This window comes from Leopardus geoffroyi, chromosome B4 (genome assembly GCF_018350155.1).
Source record: "Leopardus geoffroyi isolate Oge1 chromosome B4, O.geoffroyi_Oge1_pat1.0, whole genome shotgun sequence".
Lineage (NCBI taxonomy): Eukaryota > Metazoa > Chordata > Mammalia > Carnivora > Felidae > Leopardus > Leopardus geoffroyi.
The window spans coordinates 59201201-59220455 of NC_059341.1; the positions used below are offsets into that span (position 1 = coordinate 59201201).

At 37.8% G+C, this 19255-nt stretch overlaps 1 protein-coding gene and 2 long non-coding RNA genes across 19 annotated transcripts in view; 1 reads left to right on the top strand and 2 right to left on the bottom strand.

The window, feature by feature from the left end:
- The window catches only part of LMNTD1 (lamin tail domain containing 1), a 523246-nt gene that overhangs the window by 42835 nt on the left and 461156 nt on the right, over positions 1–19255 (bottom strand). The window lies entirely within an intron of this gene.
- On the top strand, positions 124–14991 carry LOC123591334. The gene is made up of 3 exons (XR_006709240.1): positions 124–1199; positions 12783–12794; positions 14981–14991. It is a non-coding gene; the product is annotated as an uncharacterized LOC123591334 (long non-coding RNA).
- LOC123591332 lies at positions 4740–15997 on the bottom strand. The gene is made up of 3 exons (XR_006709239.1): positions 15985–15997; positions 14944–14949; positions 4740–5039 (listed from the first exon to the last, which is right to left on the bottom strand). It is a non-coding gene; the product is annotated as an uncharacterized LOC123591332 (long non-coding RNA).

The following is a 19255-nucleotide window of genomic DNA, read 5'->3' on the forward strand; positions in this document are numbered from 1 at the left end:
CGCCAGACTCCATAAACACAAAGGTTTGGTCCTAGCCTTTCCATTAGTTATTAATAGGATTACACCTGCAAGCCTCTGCACCATGGTGAAAATGCCCTCTAAGTCATTAATGATTTAAAGGAGCCGATATCAAGCACACAACAACATAGCTCATGACACCTTGCTTATCCACACTCCCACAGGACAGCAGTGATAAAAATTAAGCCATGAATAACAGTTCGACTAAACCATATTAAATTAGGGTTGGTAAATTTCGTGCCAGCCACAACGGTCATACAATTAACCCAACCTAATAGACCTATGGTGTAAAGTATGTTAAAGAGGAGCCTCGTGCTAAAATTAAATTTTAACTAGGCTGTAAAAAGCTACAGTTAACATAAAAATATAACACCAAAGTAACTTTAACACCTCTGACCACATGATAGCTAAGACCCAAACGGGGATTAGCTATCCCACTATGCTCAGCCCTAAACTTAGCTAGCTAAACAAATCTACCCTCCAGAGATCTACTAGCAACAGCTTAAAACTCAAAGGACTTGGCGGTGCTTTATATCCTCTAGAGGAGACTGTTCTATAATCAATAAACCCTGATATACCTCACCACCCCTTGCTAATCCAGTCTATATACTGCCATCTTCAGCAAACCCCAAAAAGGAAGAAAAGTAAGCACAAGTATCTTAACATAAAAAAGTTAGGTCAAGGTGTAATCTATGAGGTGGAAAGTAATGGGCTACATTTTCTATATTAGAACATATTTCCATGAAAGCCCTTATGAAATTAAGAACCCAAGGAGGATTTAGTAGTAAATTGAGAATAGAGAGCTCAATTGAATTGGACCATGAAGCACGCACACAATGCCTGTCACCCCCCTCAAGTGACAAAAATCCAAAGATAACCTATTCAGACTATAAAAAACACAAGAGGAGACAAGTTGTAACAAGGTAGGCATACCAGAAAATGTGCTTGGATAAAACAAGATGTAGCTTAAACAAAGCATCTTGTTTATACCCAGGAGATTTCATATCAAACTGACCATATTGAGCCAAAATTAGCCCAAACCAACATAAATTCAATTAACATAAAACAATAAATCAAAACATTTAGTTAATTCTTAAAAGTATAGGAGATAGAAATTTAATTTGGCACTATAGAGAAAGTACCATAAGGGAAAGATGAAAGAAAAATTAAAAGCCCTAACAGTAAAGATTACCCCTTGTATCTTTTACATAGTGAATTAGCTAGAATAACCTAACAGAATTTAAGATAGGCCCCCCGAAACCAGATGAGCTACCTATGAACAATCTTTACAGGATGAACTCACCTATGTTGCAAAATAGTGAGAAGATTTATAGGTAGAGGTGAAAAGCCTAACAAGCCTGGTGATACCTGGTTACCCAGAATAGAATTTTAGTTCAACTTTAAACCTACCTAAAAACCCAAAAATTCTAATGTAAGTTTAAAATATAAGGTACAGCTCTTTAGAACTAGGCTACAACCTTTTTTAGAGAGTAAGCATAAACATAACCATAGTTGGCCTAAAAGTAGCTATCAATTAAGAAAGCATTCAAGCTCAACAATTAAAACACCTTAATACCAAAAATATGCAACCAACTCCTAATACTTAATACTGAGTCAATCTATTTAATAATAGAAGCTATAATGCTAGCATGAGTAACAAGAAATATTTCTCCTTGCATAAGCTTATATCAGAGCGGATAACCACTGATGGTTAACAATAAGATATAAACAACCTAACTATAAACTAAATATCAAACCAATTGTTGACCCAACACAGGTATGCAATCAAGGAAAGATTAAAAGAAGTAAAAGGAACTCCACAAACACAAACCCCGCCTGTTTACCAAAAACATCACCTCTAGCATTTCTAGTATTAGAGGCACTGCCTGCCCAGTGACATACTTTAAATGGCCACGGTACCCTGAAGGTGCAAAGGTAGCATAATCACTTGTTCCCTAAATAGGGACCTGTATGAACAGCCACAAGAGGGTTTTACTGTCTCTTACTTCCCATCCGTGAAACTGACCTTCCGTGAAGAGGTGGGAATATGGCAATAAGAAGAGAAGACCCTGTGGAGCTTTAATTAAGAGACTATACCAACACAACCAACAGCGAAAACAAATCTCCACATGGGCCAACAATTTAGGTTGGGGTGACTTCGGAGAATAAAATAAGCTCCAAGTGATTTAGATCTAGACTTATTAGTCAAAAGTACGACATCACATATTGATCCAAAAACTTGATCAATGGAACAAGTTACCCTAGGGATAACAACGCAATCCTATTTTAGAGTCCATGTTGACAATAGGGTTTACAACTTCCATGTTTGATCAGGATATCCTGATGGTGCAGCAGCTATCAAAGTTTCGTTTGTTCAACAATTCAAGTCCTACGTGATCTGAGTTCAGATTGGAACAATCCAGGCTGGTTACTATCTATTAAATAATTTCTCCCAGTACAAAAGGGCAAGAAAAATGAGGCCTATTTTAGTAAAGCGCTTTCAACACAATAGATGATATAATCTCAATCTAAACAGTTTACCAATTTACATTGCCCGAGAGTTTGGGTTCATTAGGGTGGCAGAGACCCGTAATTGCATAAAATGTAAATCTTTATCAGAGGTTCAACTCCTCTCCCTAACAACATGTTTACAATTAATATTCTTTCATTAATCATTTCAATTCTCCTTGCCGCAGCTTTCGTAACATTAGTTGAACGTAAAGTACTAGGATATATACAACTTTGTAAAGGACCAAACATTGTAGGACCATATGATCTACTTCAACCCATTGCAGACGCCATAAACTCTTCACTAAAGAACCCCTTCGACCCCTCACATCCTCTATATCTATATTCATTATAGCACCCATCCTAGTCCTCTCACTAGGCCTAACCATATGAATCCCCCTACCTATACCATACTCACTTACATAAACTTAGAAGTACTATTTATACTAGCTATATCAAGCCTCCCCGTTTACTCAATCCTATGATCAGGATGGGCCCCGAATTCAAAATACTCTTTAATTGGAGCCCTATGAACTGTCGCCTAAACAATCTTATATGAAGTCACACTAGCCATTATTCTCCTATCAGTATTACTAATAAATGGGTCCTTCATACTAATGGCATTAATTATCACCCAAGAACACATATAATTAGTTCTTCCCACATGACCCCTAGCCATAATATGATTCATTTCAACATTAGCAGAAACTGATCAAGCTCCATTTGATCTGACAAAAGGAGAATCAGAACTTGTTTCCGGATTCAACATTGAATACACTTCAGGTCCTTTTTGCCCTATTCTTCCTAGCAGAATATGCCAACATTACTATCATAAGTATCCCCATAACAACCTTATTCTTTGGAGCATTCCATAAGCCATATATACCAGAACTATATACCGTTAACTTCACCGTCAAAACCTTACTTCTAACAGTCACCTTCCTATGAATTTGAGCATCCTACCCGTGATTCCGATATGATCAACTCATACATCTCCTATGAAAAAACTTCTTCTCACTCTAGCCCTATGCACATGACATAGTAAAGATAATGGTATCTTTACCCATTATCACAGCAAGTATTCCAACCCAAACATAAGAAATATGTCTGATAAAAGAGTTACTTTGATAGAGTAAATAACAGAGGTGTAAATCCTCTTATTTTTAGAATTATAGGACTCGAACCTAATACTAAGAATTAAAAAATCTTTGTGCTACCATATTACACCATATTCTACAGTAAGGCCAGCTAAGTAAGCTATCAGGCCCATACCCCAAAAATGTTGGTTTATATCCTTCCTGCACTAATTAAATCCCCTATTCTCATTAATATTATATCAACAGTCATTTCGGGAAGCATAATCGTGACAGCAAGCTCTCACTGCCTGATAATCTGAATTGGCTTCGAAATAAACATACTGGCTATTATTCCTATTCTCATGAAAAAATTTAACCCACGAGTTATGGAAGCATCCACAAAATATTTCCTAACACAAGCAACTGCATCCATGCTCCTAATAATAGAAATCACTATTAACCTGTTATATTTAGGACAATGAACAGTATCAAAAAATCTTGACCCCACTGCATCTATCATAATAACCACTGCTCTGACAATAAAACTGGGCTTGGCTCCATTTCATTTTTGAGTTCCTGAGGTCACACAAGGAATCTCCCTATTCTCAGGCCTAATCCTATTAACATGACAAAAAATCGTACTACGGTCTATCCTCTACCAAATTTCATCTACCATCAACCCCAATTTACTCCTAACAATAGCTATCATATCAGTCCTAATGGGAGGATGAGGAGGATTTAACCAAACACAGCTGCGAAAATTCTTAGCCTACTCCTCAATCGCCAACATAGGTTGAGTAACAGCTATCATACTCTATAACCCTACAATAACAATCCTAAACCTAACAATTTATAATCTTCATAACACTCACCACCTTCATATTATTTATACACAGCTTGGCCACAACAACACTATTCCTATCACAAACATGAAACAAAACACCCTTAACCACCTCACTTATCCTAGTATTAATACTGTCCCTAGGAGGCCTTCCACCACTCTCAGGATTTACCCCAAAATGAATAATCATTCAAGAACTAATAAAAAAATTAAATAATCAATATACCCATGCTACTAGCCATTATAGCACTCCTCAACCTATGCTTTTATATATGACTGACATATGACACAGTACTAACTATATTTTCTTCAACAAACAGCATAAAAATAAAATGACAATTTGAAGATACAAAAAAAAAATAATTCTCTTGCTCCCTTTCATAACTTCAACCATATTACTTCTACTCACACCAATATTATTCATCTTGGACTAGGAGTTTAGGTTACAACAGACCAAGAGCCTTCAAAGTCCTAAGTAAATCACATCTATTTAACTCCTGCACACCCAACCCTAAGTACTGCAAGAATGTATCTTCCATCAAATGATTGCAAATCAAACACTTTAATTAAGCTAAGCCCTTACTAGATTGGTGGGCCTCCATCTCATGAAATTTTAGGTAACAGTTAAATACCCTAATCAACTAGCTTCAATCTACTTCTCCAGCCGCCAGTCTAGGGGAAAAAAAGGCGGGAGAAGCCCTGGCAGCGTTTGAAGCTGCTTCTTTGAATTTGTAATTCAATATGATATTTCACTTCAGAGCTTGGTAAAAAGAGGGCTTGAACTTCTGTTCTTAGATTTATAGTCTAATCCTTTAGTCAGCCATTTTACGTAGGTTCATAAGCCGCTGGTTATTTTCTACTAACCACAAAGATATTGGCACTCTCCACCTCCTATTTGGTGCCTGAGCTGGCATAGTAGGAACTGCCCTTGGCTTTCTAATTTGAGCCGAACTTGGCCAACCTGCCACCCTACTAGGAGACAATCAGATCTACAACATAATTGTCACTGCCCATGCATTTGTAATAGTTTTCTTTATGGTAATACCAATCATAATCGGAGGCTTTGGAAATTGGTGCCATTAATAACTGGACACCAGATACAGCATTCCCTCGGATAAATAATATAAGCTTCTGACTTCTCCCATCCTTCTTACTTCTACTCACATCATCAATTGTAGAGGCTGGTGCAGGAACTGGATGAATCACATACCCTCCTCTAGCTGGCAAACAAGCCCATTCAGGAGCATCCGTGGACCTAACCAGTTTTTCCATACACTTTGCAAGTGTTTCTTCAATTTTAGGTGCTATTAAAACTTTATTACTACAATTATTAACATAAAACCCCCATATCTCAATATCAGACACCCTTATTTGTCTGATCTGTCCTACATACTGCTGTCTTGTTACTCATTACTACCAGTACTAGCTGCTGGAATTGCAATGTTAATGACAGACCAAAACCTAAATACCACCTTCTTTGACCCTGCTAGGGGAGGAGATCCTATCTTAAATCAGCACTTATTCTGATTTTTTGGACATCCAGAAGCCTATATTCTAATTTTACCAGGCTTCGGAATAATTTCACACATCGTCACTTATTATTCAGGCAAAAAGGGGCCCTTCGGCTATATAGGAATAGTCTGAACAATAATATCCATTGGTTTCTTAGGTTTCATTGTATAAGCCCATCATATGTTCACTGTGGGAACGGACATTGACACACGAGCATATTTTACGTCAGCCACCATAATTATTGCTATCCCTACTGGAGTAAAAGTTTTCAGGTGACTTGTCAGTCTTTACAGAGGCAATATTAAATGATCACCTGCTATACTATGAGCCCTGGGCTTCGTATTTACTACCGTAGGTGGTCTAAGGGGAATCGTACCAGCAAACTCTTAACTAGACATCGTTTTTCATGACACTTACTATGTAGTAGCTCACTTCCATTATGTATTATCAATAGGGGCAGGTGGTGGTAAAATATATGTATTTCACCTCGGCCTGGAGGAGACGCTGCCGGTCAGCCAGGGCCCCTGCCCCAGGGAGTTCCAGCTCCAGCTCCCGCTAAGCAGCTCCTCGGGAGAAGCGGTTCTGCTGTGCCGCCCCGGCTTCTCAGCTGAGCCACAGGAACTGGGAGCTGAGCCCCGGCCCCCATTGGCGCCACCTCCCCAGGAAAGGCCTAGTCAGGGCCAGGAAGTCAAACTTGGGAGCAAGTCAGGTGTTGCAGGCCCGAGATGCACGCCCTTCAGCCCGCCTTTTTTTTTTTTTTTTTTTTTTAAAGGGAAAGCAAGTTTATTTGCAGGTGAACAGCAACAACATTTACAAAACACGTTTTGTACAGTCAAGTCTGCACTGCCCTTACACAATAGGGGAAGGAAGACCTCGTCCTTCCAACAGCCATAAACAGGCCTGGATAATGAGTTTATGAAAAACACTTTCTTTTCCTTCAGCACACAAAATTATTTACGAAGCTGTACAGTTCAGAAATAGGAAGCAAAGAGAAGAAAACTACCTCAAGGAGAGCAACAGCTCCTTTCTGTTGGCAGTCGTCATTTTACAGACATAAACTATGCATCAGAGATCTTACATTTGGAGAGGAATGGGTGACATATCAGAACTACAACAATAAGTATTGTATTTATTTCTAATGGGGAATTAGAAGACCCTCTTTGGACACCAGTTCTTGAAAAGATTCTGCAATTTCAGAGCACATCAGTGCTGAGAAATCCTTTAGAAAACCTTTTGTTTAAGGGTTAATCATTTAATGTATTAACATTTTCACTTACAAACATAAAATTTGCATATACAGTGAAAAATAGGTTCTGTGAACACTGAAACATATGTACATGAAGCATATATATATATATGAAATATATATGAAGCATATATAGAAGATGATCTGAGAATTAATATGATGAATATTTGATGAATCTGTATATTTTTCATAGGCAGCTGATTTAAAAATCTTCCTGCTAAGCTGGTAACTAGTGTGGCTGTTCTAGATGGTGAAGATCTCTTTCCACATTGACTAAATCAGAATGGTCTCTCCTAAGTGAGTGAGATAAAGAATCCTACTAATATTCATCAACAATTTGGGGACAACACAAGGCTCTATTCTAAGCGCTTGCTTACATACATTATCTCATTTAATCCCCATAACAACTCCACAGGGTGCTGGCTGTGTGACTTCTGGCAAGTTACTTACCTCTCTGAGTCCCTTCTATAAAATGGGAGAGTCACAATGCTTATCTCATAGAGTTTTTGTGAAAATTAAATGAGGGAATCGATGTAAACCGCTTAGCCAATTCTTAGTATACATTAAGTGTGAAGAGTAGCAGAATATGCTGCCCCCAAGTATGTCTCTTTGGCATAAAACTATTTTGAGAAACTGCAAACATAGGGGAAACTCTGAAAACAGAAGAGAAGGGAAACTTACATTAGAGAGGGCCCTGTATCTGGAAGACAGCTACTACCAGAGGGAACTTTTTTCACTTGAGAGATTTTTCTGCATGGCAAGGCAAACTCTGTTTACCAAACATTTCCTCTTCTCTTTGAAACCCCATCCCTCTATCCCTTTCCTTAACTCAGGATGGCACATAAGCCTCAACTGTCTGGCCACATTTTAGATCTCATCTCTGTGGGGCTCCTGCACATATGAACCTAACATTTTTTTTCCTTCCTGTTAATCTTTTACTACAGGGGGATTGTCTCAGCCACAGAATGTAGAAGAGTAGAGGCAAAATTATCTTTCCTCCCTTACAACTGCAAAAAGTATTAGCTGCTAAAAAGCTAAGCTGTTTTTATTCTTGACTGTCCAAAGAAAGTGTTTACAGACTATGGATGTTAAAAATATTTAAATTTTAAAAGCACTGAGAACATCCAACATTCTCACTGGGCCATCATCTGAACACAAGCTCGGATTAAAGCTGGAGGTGGGCCTGTTACAGCTAGACCAGGTCTCTGACCACCAAGTGTGTTTGCCTCTTCTGGCCCAATGCAATGGTAGGCGGTGCACTATATGGCAAAGTACAGTGGCTGACACAGACCTTGGGGCTAGATTGCCTGTATTCTAATCCCACTCCTGCCATTTAGTAGCTGTGGAACCTTGGGCATTTAGTAAACCTCCTTGTACCTAGTTTGTCATCTGTAAAATGGGAAGAACAACAGCCCCTACCTCAGAGGACTGTCATGAGGATTAAAGGAGGCAGTGATGTAAACGTGCCTGGCATGCTGTGAGTACTAATGATTGCTATGCCACCTTGATGAATAGCATTTGAGTACAGGACTACTTGAAGCAGACCTAATACAAAATACTAATAAGAGGCTACTAGGAGTTCTCACCTCTATCATGTGGGGAACCCCCTGAAAAGAATGGTTTTGGGTGCTTAAACAGCTAACCCATATTGAGTATTGTTTATGGGGTGCCGTGTTTAAGCGCTTTTCCTGTTTTAACTTATTTAATCTTCATAATAATGCCATAAGATAGGCACTGTTGCTCTTCCCAGTTTATAGATGAGGAAATGGAGGTACATAGAAGCTAAGCACCTACTGCTCTAGGCAGTAGGCAGGACTATGTTGAAGGGCCATATGGATGTGGTTTGGGGCACAGAGCTCACTCAGTCATAGTGTTTACGTGCACTTAGAGCAGGAGACAGCAGCCTGGTCTAGGAGGAGAGAGGGAGTATGCTAAACCTTTGAAAATTCCCTTGTTAGCAGAGGAGGTGGTGAGAGCCTGCAGGGTACGTTTCTTACCCTCTAACCTAGAAGCCACTGCCACAAGAAGTCACCTCACTGAGCCTTCTAGCAAAGAACATGACAAAGGAATGCTGTCCCAAAACTGGCATTCATGCAAACTGATAAGAACAAGGGATGGATGGCTTTGTGGGGTAAAATGACTCTAAGCACAACACTGAGGTGAGGCAGAGATGCCTTTCTGGTCAGAAATATCCATGCTACCACCTGTCTGAAAACTCTCTTTCCAGAATTCCCCGTTTAGAAAGGAAAGGACACAAGGAACATGTTAAACTGTCTTCAGGTACCACTAATTACCAGTTAATCCTTTGGAGTCGCTGTTTTATGTGTATTTGATGAAAAGATTGAATTTAATGTCATCCAGCTGAGAGGAGGAAAAGGAAAAAGATTAATAAGCTAAATGGTGTGTGTGGTTGGGGGTAAAGTGGGGTGGGAAAAAGGAGGGGGTAGGGGAACTAGGGGACCTGAGAATGAAATTGGGCACCAGAGACATTTCTGCCTGCTTCCAATTTCTCTTAGCTGGCCTTGAAAATGCCATTCCGGAGGACCTCATGTGATTCTTTGGCATGAATGTTGTATAACGCTGACCCTTGGGAGAGGGCAGACAGGAGTACTGTCTCTTTCATCTCTAAAAACACTTTACTTTCTATTCAGCAGCTGCCCTATTGCAATTTAAGTTCCCATCAGTCAAACAGACATTAAGTGGCTTCTTATGTAAATACTTACAGAGCTCTGACTTTGCAAGGCTCTCTGAAAACCATTGTTTCTTAGAAGTTCTTTGAAGTTTTCCATCGGCTCCAGCAAGTGTGTGCAGATATATCCACAGATGGAAAATATTCCTGTGCAAATGAACTCCAAAATTATAAAGTTACAAGAAAGATAATATGCTCAAAATTCACTGCTGGAGCAGCGCCCTCAAAAGGTCATCATCAGGTAACAAGACTGGGAAATTGTTTTGCTGTTAATTATTGTCCTCATTTAGAACAGAACTTAAAGAATTTTTTTTAAGTTTTCGGGTGTTTGACAGGGGCGCCTGAGTGGCTCAGTTGGTTAAGTATCTGACTCTTGATTTCGGTTTAGATCATGATCTCACGGTTCATGGGATCGAGCCCTGTGTCTGGCTCTGTGCTAATAGTGTGAAGGCTGCTCAGGATTGTCTCTCTCTCCCCTTCTCTCTCTCTGCCCCTCCTCTGCTCTCTTGCTATCTCTTAAAAAAAAAAAAGCATTAAAAAAATAAAGCGTTTGACAATTTTAAGGATATGATAAATTGAAGAATTTAAATTAAATTAAAAACAACATACTTAAAATACTGAAACAGTTTCCATTAACAATTTTTATTCAAAATATACCTGTATCTCTATCTTTGCCTCTACTGATCAACCAATCTACCTGTGGCCACAATAATATTTTGAGCAATATTTGAGCAATATTTGAGCAATAAAATTTATCAGCAAATTTTTATTGTAAATTTTATTGAATTATAATTTACATACAGAAAAGTGTATGAATCATAAGTGTACTGATGCACAAATCAATGTGTCTTTTTAAACTGAACATACCTGTGTGCCTAACACTAGCTCAAGAAACAGAAAGTTACTGGAACCAGTGTATATTCCCTCTGCCTTTGCTTGTACCCTGAGACCCTTTCTCTACCTTAAGCTAGAGTTTTCCAACTTCATGTCTTGGGAAAGGGAGGTCTCAGCAGATCACAGAATACAAAGCACTTTACTTTTTGACAGAGATACAAGAATGAGAGATTTGGAAGAACATGAATCAGTCTCGGCCAATTTTTCTAACCATAAGCCCAGATCAAGGATTCTTGGATGGGGGAAGAGGAGGGAAAAAAATGGAGTGAGCAAATAAAGCAAAGACATTGGTGGGTCTCCCAGAAGGGAATTGGCCTTGCCCTAAGTTCAGAAACTGTCAGAGAAACTGTATAGGAACTTTGATCCACATGCAAATGTTGCCAGATCCAATAGTATTTGGCTTTCAATACAGTGAAGGCCTGAACCCTTGTTCAATTCAACTAAAGTCGCCCCCACATGCCATTTCTCAGGGTAACCTTCTGTGTCCTAATACACACACTCCAGACATGCAGGTGACTCTCATGCAGATAGTCCTTGGTCTTTACTTTCAGAAACATGGATGTAGGTTTTTGTTCAGGCCATTCCCATGGTTCCCAAACTGGTCTGTGCATCAGAATTACCTGAGGGCCTTGTTAAATATAGATTCCCAGGACCCACCACTAAATTTAATCAGGCCTGGCAGTCTGAATGTTGACTGACTCCACAAGTGATTATTATACAACCAGTCTGGCCTTCATTGGAGGACTGGATTTGGGAAGCTGCTCTTCCAGTGGCCTGTGAACTACACCATTTTAGGAGGTCAAAGACTCAAGGCAGTGTGTTTCTGTGACCCAGCAGAGCCCATTTAGAAGCTGTTGGAGGTTGGGTAGCAGCTTAGGTGGTAAGTCTCGTCTCCTGCCCTGAACTCAACAAGATCAGCCCCTCCTACCTGAATATACTTGCATAAAGGATTACAAAGTTAAGAAAGGTTGGCAAACTACTCTCCATGCCACAGTGGCAACCATTATCAACCGCATCTTTGCTTTGTCATTTATTTTATCAACAGAAGAATTAAGGATATATAAGGATAAGAATACCCCTGGGAAGAGGCCAAAGTCCCCTCCTCATTCCCTGAAGAAGAGATGGTGTAGTTGTGACACTGTTGGTCAGGTCTTCCTAGAACCAAGGCAGTGTCAATAGGCCTCTTGATGCTCCCAAGAGATGCTGCTGTGGATTAGCTTATATCCTTCTTCTTCTTCCTTTTTATAAAAATGTTTTATTTATTTTTGAGAGAGAGAGAGAACAAAAGCAGGGGAGGGACAGAGACAGAGGGAGACACAGAATCCGAAGCAGATTCCAGGCTCTGAGCTGTCAGCACAGAGCCCGACAACAGGGCTCAAACCCAGGAACGGCGAGATCATGACCTGAGCCCAAGTCAGATGCTTAACTGACTGAGCCACCAAGGCGCCATGGTTATGTCCTTCTGACTAGAGAGTCCTCTGGGACTGGCTATGGAGGCTTTTAGAGCTCTGTTTTCAATTATTAAAAGCATGGCAAGGATCCAGAAAACATTTATTGTAATAATAATAATAATAATAATAACAAATATAATAATAGTAGTGGTAGTAATAATAATAATTTTAAAAGTCAGGGCTCTAGCAGATTTTTTTCAACCCCTCTAGATGAGCTTATCTAAAGTGAAAGCTCCAAATATAATAACCTACTAGAAGAGTGGATGAGTCACTGATCAGTCATAGCTAGAGTATGTCACCACTCATTGGGCCTATGTGTTTTGGGCTGTCACTGACTAGGATCAAGTCCCTGTCTGCCAATGGGAACAAATTGAAGAAATGGATAAAAGAGAAACCAGATGGAGAGAAATCTAGAATTTGAGACCATCCCCTACCCCCCAAATAATCCTCCAAATGTGATACTGGAGAAGTTTGAGATGATACAAAGAGAATTCATAGGGACCAGGTGATTCCTATTAAAAATGAGACTATCCAGGAAAAAACAAAGGATGGAGAAGAGGTGATCATTGAGTCACTTAAAATCCTGGTGCTGGCTACAGGGTAAGATGTTGAATGTTCTAACTTCTTATTTGGATTCAGGAAGAAGGATGGGAAAATATGAATCAGGTGGTGTTTATTTCAATTTGCTTTTATCCAAATAAATTTTTATTTAAGTGTATCTTATACATGTGAAGATACAAAATTACAAATTTATAGTTAGGTGACTTTTTACAAGGTAAACTTATGACTTTTATAAAGTGAGTTTAGAATGAAGAATTATCAGTTCCCTGGAAGCCTCACCTTGCCTCCTCCTAATCACTGGTTCCCCTGAAGGAAATCACCATCCTAACTACTAACATGGGGGATTAATTTTTCCTACTTTTGAACTTTACATAAATGAACTCATATGGCATGTACTCTGTTATATCTGGCTTCTTTTACAGTATTTGTGAGTTCATCTACATGTTTGTGTGTAGCTGTTCATTTTCATTACTATATAGTGTTCCATCCTATGGACATACCACAGATTCTCTATTCTATTGCCAGACTATTTAAGGTTCTTTTCAACTCTTTGCTATTACAAATAATGCTGCTATGAATTTGTGTGTTTTTATGAAAATCTTTATCTTTTACATTATTATAAAAGGAATTCAACTATTTTTATTTAAGAAGAACATGTTGAATGTATGACAAAGTATTTTCCTGGAACTAAAATCAGTATATTTGTATAAGAATAAAATATTATGAGCATACACTATCAATGGTACACATCACAACTTCCTCTTTTACTTTGTGAATAGTGGGAGAAAACCACAAACACATGATTAGAGTATTGAGAAGTATTGTCAGGAAAACTGTATTTATGGCTCCTTTGGTTGAGAAATTTATAATGTAGTTTTCTGTTTTTCACTATAGACCATAATCTGGGTGATCTTTTCCTGATAGGAAATCCTTAAACCCATTCATAATCTTATAATCATATATTAAAAGTTCATTTAAAACTGTTGTTTCTCCATGAATGTGTTCTAGCTCTGGTGTCTTGGTTGAGGGAGTGGTGGATGAATGCCAGCTCAGTGGTGCTCTCTCTGCATATTCCATAATGTACATGTTGCCTCTGTGTGTCAGTTAGGATCACGTTTAGCTCCACGTTACAAAACAATAGTATGAAACAAGACAAAATTACAGTGACTTAAGCTTGATATGGTTTATTTCTCTCTTAGTTTGGGGATACATTATGATATCTTTAAGATAGTATTGGCGATCCAAGCTTTTATTTTCCTTATCTGTTATCCTAAGCACACAACTTCCATTCCAATGGTCACCTCATGGTTCAATAGGGTTGCTAGTGATTCAACTGATAGCTGGTCCATGTTAAAGGCAAGGAGGAGGGAGGAGGAGGAGGAGGAGGGTGGGAGGAAGAAATTCTTGAACAGTCAGATTTCTCAAGACTTCTTTTAAATCAAAACTAAAGTAACCACTTAATTTACTCAGTAAGTTAGGTCAGCGGATACATACTTAAGTCACCAACATATATTAGTGTATTGCCTGTTCTTCTGATACACATACATACACACACACACTGACCCTTGAACAATACAATAGCTAGGGGCCCTGATTCCCCATGCAGTTGAAAATCTGCATATATTTTGCCTCCCCCAAAACTTTACTAATAGCCTACTGTTGACTGGAAGCCTTAATGATAACAGTTGATTAACACACATTTTATGTTATATGTATTATATACTATATTCTTAAAGTAAGTTGGAGAAAAGAAAGTGTTATTAAGAAAATCATAAAGAAGAGAAAATACATTTACAGTATGGGTCTATATTTCCGCGATAAGTGAGCCTGCGCAGTTCACACCTGTGTTGTTCAAAGGTTTTATATATGTGTGTGTGTGTGTGTGTGTGTGTGTGTGTGTGTGTGTATGGCAAGATGTAAAGAATATTGAAAATAAATTCCTCTGAATTTTCACTTAAAGGCTGTAAGTTAAGCACTACCTTACTTTTCTAACTCAAATCTCTTCAGCAGTGTTTTCCTTTGTGGTAATGGAAAACAGCTTATTGTGGATGATTAGATAAAAGTGAAATAATTTGCAAAACAGTTCAGAATATGTATGAAAACAAAATGGAAACGAAAAAAAGCAATAAATAAAGAATTCTGCATACTCTAAACTTCAGGCTATAAAATGGCTGTTGTCAGCAGCACACGTTTGACTGTTACGAGGTAAAGTGATTAACTGGCTAAATTTGATTAGAATCAGCAGAAGATATGTTGAGACCTAATAACTGTTAACTTCATATTGATCCCAGAACCACATTAGCTTCAACAGCTTCCATTGTCTTTAATTTTACATTTCCCAGTAATTATATTTTTTACAGTTGTCAGAGATCATTAATCTTGATGTTCTAAGACAATTTACTTTCATAGGAAAAAAAATAAAGCACAGGACTTAACACCAATCTAAACTGCCACAATAAGGCACTATTAATACTTATGCAATAACTTGATTCATCATACTTTTTGAGAATGATTTGGGGGTGTCTCTTTTCTTTACTAAAAAAAACCAGTTAAATTCTGGATAGATTCTTTGCTAATTTCCCAGTGAGCGTCAGTAATCAAATGTAAGAGATAGAGACAAGTGTCGTTCCTTTTAAAATGAAGAAACGGGGAGTGAAATTTATCACATTTTGAATTTTTTCAGAAGATTCACCTCTCATATCCCTGAACTCCTATCCTCCTTGCGCCTTCCTGGATGAGTGTGTTTATTATGTTCAGCCCCCTCACTTAAAAAGGCCCAGGCTCAGGAAACAGCTGTTCACAATTAAATTAATTATCATTTGTCAACGGCATTCTGGGGCCCGGAAATTCTATGTTCACAGAAGAGAATGTTGCCATGTCACAGTGCACTTGAGAATGTGTGTTCACTTATATTAACCATCTAGCTTGGTAAAGTGTTTTTAAGGTTTTCAAAGTAGTGACAATATCTTTGTCACTATAACTACTGCCACATGATCCACTAATATTTCTCTAACTTTAGACTGTTTGCTCATCATTTATCTAAGAAATTTTTAGTAGCCTTTGATTTTGACACAGAACTTATACATCTAAGTCAAGTAGCAGAGAATAAAATGGGTATAAGAAATATCAGTGTGGTCCTTTAAGAATGAATACTTAATGGCTGAAGCGAAAGTTTCTTAGGTAGTAACCCCACAAAATTTATGAATTACAATTCTAACCCTTTAACCTCTTGGTTAAAATATTTCTTTGTTGAAATAAATAATCTGGAGAACTAAATAGGACTTGGAGGACCAACAGCTTTAAGTATACTGACTAACCTTAAGATTGTGTCTATTTATGCAAAGAAAGTTCATTCAGAAAGGGGATTAACCTCAAATTTTCCAGGTAGTTGACAGAAAAAGCAAGTGTATTTAAGTTACCCAGATAGTTACTTTTGAGTTTTTCTTCTGGAATTCCTTTTTTTTTTTTTTTTTTTTTTAATTTTTGGAGTTGAGAATGAGGGAGTTAGATTTAGTAAATATTCACACTTTATTCAATTAGAGTTTTTAATTAAAGTTAAATTCTTCTCCCTAAATTATTTTTATTTATTTTTAAAATTTATTTATTTATTTTTGAGAGACTGGGAGGGGGGAGGGGCAGAGAGAGAGGGAGAGAGAGAATCCCAACTGTGACTGAGCCACCCAGGTGCACCTAAATTATTTTTATTTTTAAAATAATATGTTCATTAGCATTTTTGGACACCAAGTAAATAATCTGACATGTAGAAGTAATAAATATGCATAAATATGTCTCTTGAAGCATTGTTTACAATAGGAAATATTTAGGAAATGATTTGAATGTCCTATAGGTGAATAGATAGATAAATGAGATTCAACTCAAGGCATTTTAAGCAGTTATAAAGACTATGAAGCAATATGTACTATGTTTATGATAAAATTACATAAGAAAATCCAATAATATTATTGAAAAACAAAAAGAAGAAAAAACGGTATATAAAGATTGTAGGTACTGATTTCAAGCATACTTATTTATATAGCTTTCGGTATCTTTATCATATGGCTACCAGTTTATTAGTGTAATTTGAAATAATATATTAGATTTATTTTATTTATTAAAAAAATTTTTTTAATGTTTATTTATTTCTGAGACAGAGAGAGACAGAGCATGAGTAGGAGAGGGGCAGAAAGAGAGGGAGACACAGAATCAGAAACAGGCTCCAGGCTGTCAGCACAGAGCCCAACGCAGGGCTCGAACTCACAGACCGCGAGATCATGACCTGGGCTGAAGTTGGACGCTTAACCGACTAAGCCACCCAGGCACCCCAGATTTATTTTTAAACCAAAGAGATATTGCGAAAATGTTACTGATAAAATCTAAAGGAAACCAGAAAATTTATTTTTTGGTAACTATTTGAGGTTAAACAACAACAAAAAAACAAACAGTTCAGCAAATATCTTTTGAGATTCCCTGCTCCAAATCAGCTCTCCCTACTTGTTGAACATTTAAAAGTTTTGAATAAGCCTATAATGTACAATTTACTTTTTTGTAACATTATCCCATATTTCCATCTCCTAAGTTCCCCTTTCAAAAAAAAAAAATAGCAAGACATAAGCAAACAAACCTACACTTAGCAAAGAAACACTATAGATAATGACAGAAATCTATAGTGTTTGTTGCTAGCTGCAAAAGAACTAGCCAAACTCCATTTGGCAATTTCAAAGAGGATTTACTTATATTCGTAAAATTTTTCTAACATAAGTGAAACTTAAACCATAGTACCTCCTCTTTAAGGATATCATTTCTGAAACACATGGCAATTAGAAAACTTATTAAGGCATATGTCCCTTAGTTGTCAGTGAACGAAAGTTAACAAATCTATTATCTAGATGGAATGGATAAATTTATAAAAGTTAAAAATGAAGGATTTACAGTTAAGGTGTGGACAAAAGGAAACCTTATTTGATGGTATGGAAGGGAACTTGAAAAATGAAAATCACTTCTTAAAATTTTTATGAATAGCTTAAGTTCAGAACTAAAGCCTTTCCTTTCTCTTTTGCACGATTAAACTATTTTGTTTGCTTTCTGGAGGCATAGGGTCATCAACATCTTCTAGGCTGAGTTAGTAGTTCTAGTTGAATGCACAACTTAATCAGGAAGTATGTGCAAAGCTTCTGTGATCCTAGTAATATACTTAAAACTCTAATTAGTGCTTCTCTAACACTGATGTGCATATTAACCACTGAGGAATAGAATTAAAATGTGGATTCTAACTCAATAAGTCTAGGGTTGATTCTAAGGTGATGGGTTTCAACAAGCTCCCAGGTGATTCAATGCAACTGTTCTAGAGACTAATCTTTGACTAGCACCATGCCAGAGTACCAGAAGGCAAAGTTCTTTGCCTTTGTAAAAGTGAAATAGATGTAGACAGTTGACAGAGGTGAGCCATAGAGCAATTGGGCAGATGTAAATAAAACAGCTGCAATTGAGCTCTAGTTGACTGCTGGTGTTGGGGGCCAATGTTGCCTGAGGATAAAATGAGAGCTGTCTAGTTCAGTGGCTTGTACAAAGTAGGTGCTCAATAACTGTTTTTTCCTCTTCTTTCTATAAAAACAATTATTAAATGAAACTACTAGCAAACAAGTCCAAATAATATTTCAGCATTCTATAATGATAAAATCAAAGGCTGATTAGAGAATGGGCCAATGGATATACTGGAGAGTGCAGAAGACATTACTTAATTACTTAAATTTGAAATCAGGGTTCCTTTTGGAAAAGATTGACTTATTTAGCAACAATAAGAAAAAAGCTAGAAAGAGTAATTTTCCATAAGAGAAGTAATAGGAAAGTCAACCATGGAGGTGGGGGGATGGTTGGAGTTAGAACTGGACTAGGAAGCTAAGGAAATGGGGCTAAGAAGGAAGGTCGATGAAGCAACATACTTTTATGGGAGGAATGTCTTTGAGAAGTTCCCAGAGATGGTGTGATACTGTGATTTATAGTAAGAGATATATATATGGTCTTTGTACCTGGCACAGAGCTCCCCCAACCCTTGTAATTTCCCGTGATGAGAGAGCTTTTGTTATGTTAATAAGAGACTTTTGGAAAACATTTAAAGATGTGGGCTGGTTGCCAGGGGAGCCAACCTAGTGATTAGAGTTTAGTTCCATATTACCACACCCCACCTCCCGCCCCAACCTCTGGGGAGGAGAAGGGGGGCTGAATCAATCACCAGTGGCCATTGATTTCGTCAATCATGTCTCTGTAATGAAGCCTCCAAAAAGACACAAAAATATGGGATTTGGAGAGCTTCCTGTTTGGTGAATATGTGAAAATTTGGGGAGAGTAGTATGCTCTGGGAGAGGGCATGGAAACTCTGAGCCTCTTCCCCATACCTTGCCCTATGCATCTCTTCCATATGGCTGTTTCTGACTTACATCCTTTTATAAAAAGCTGGTAATC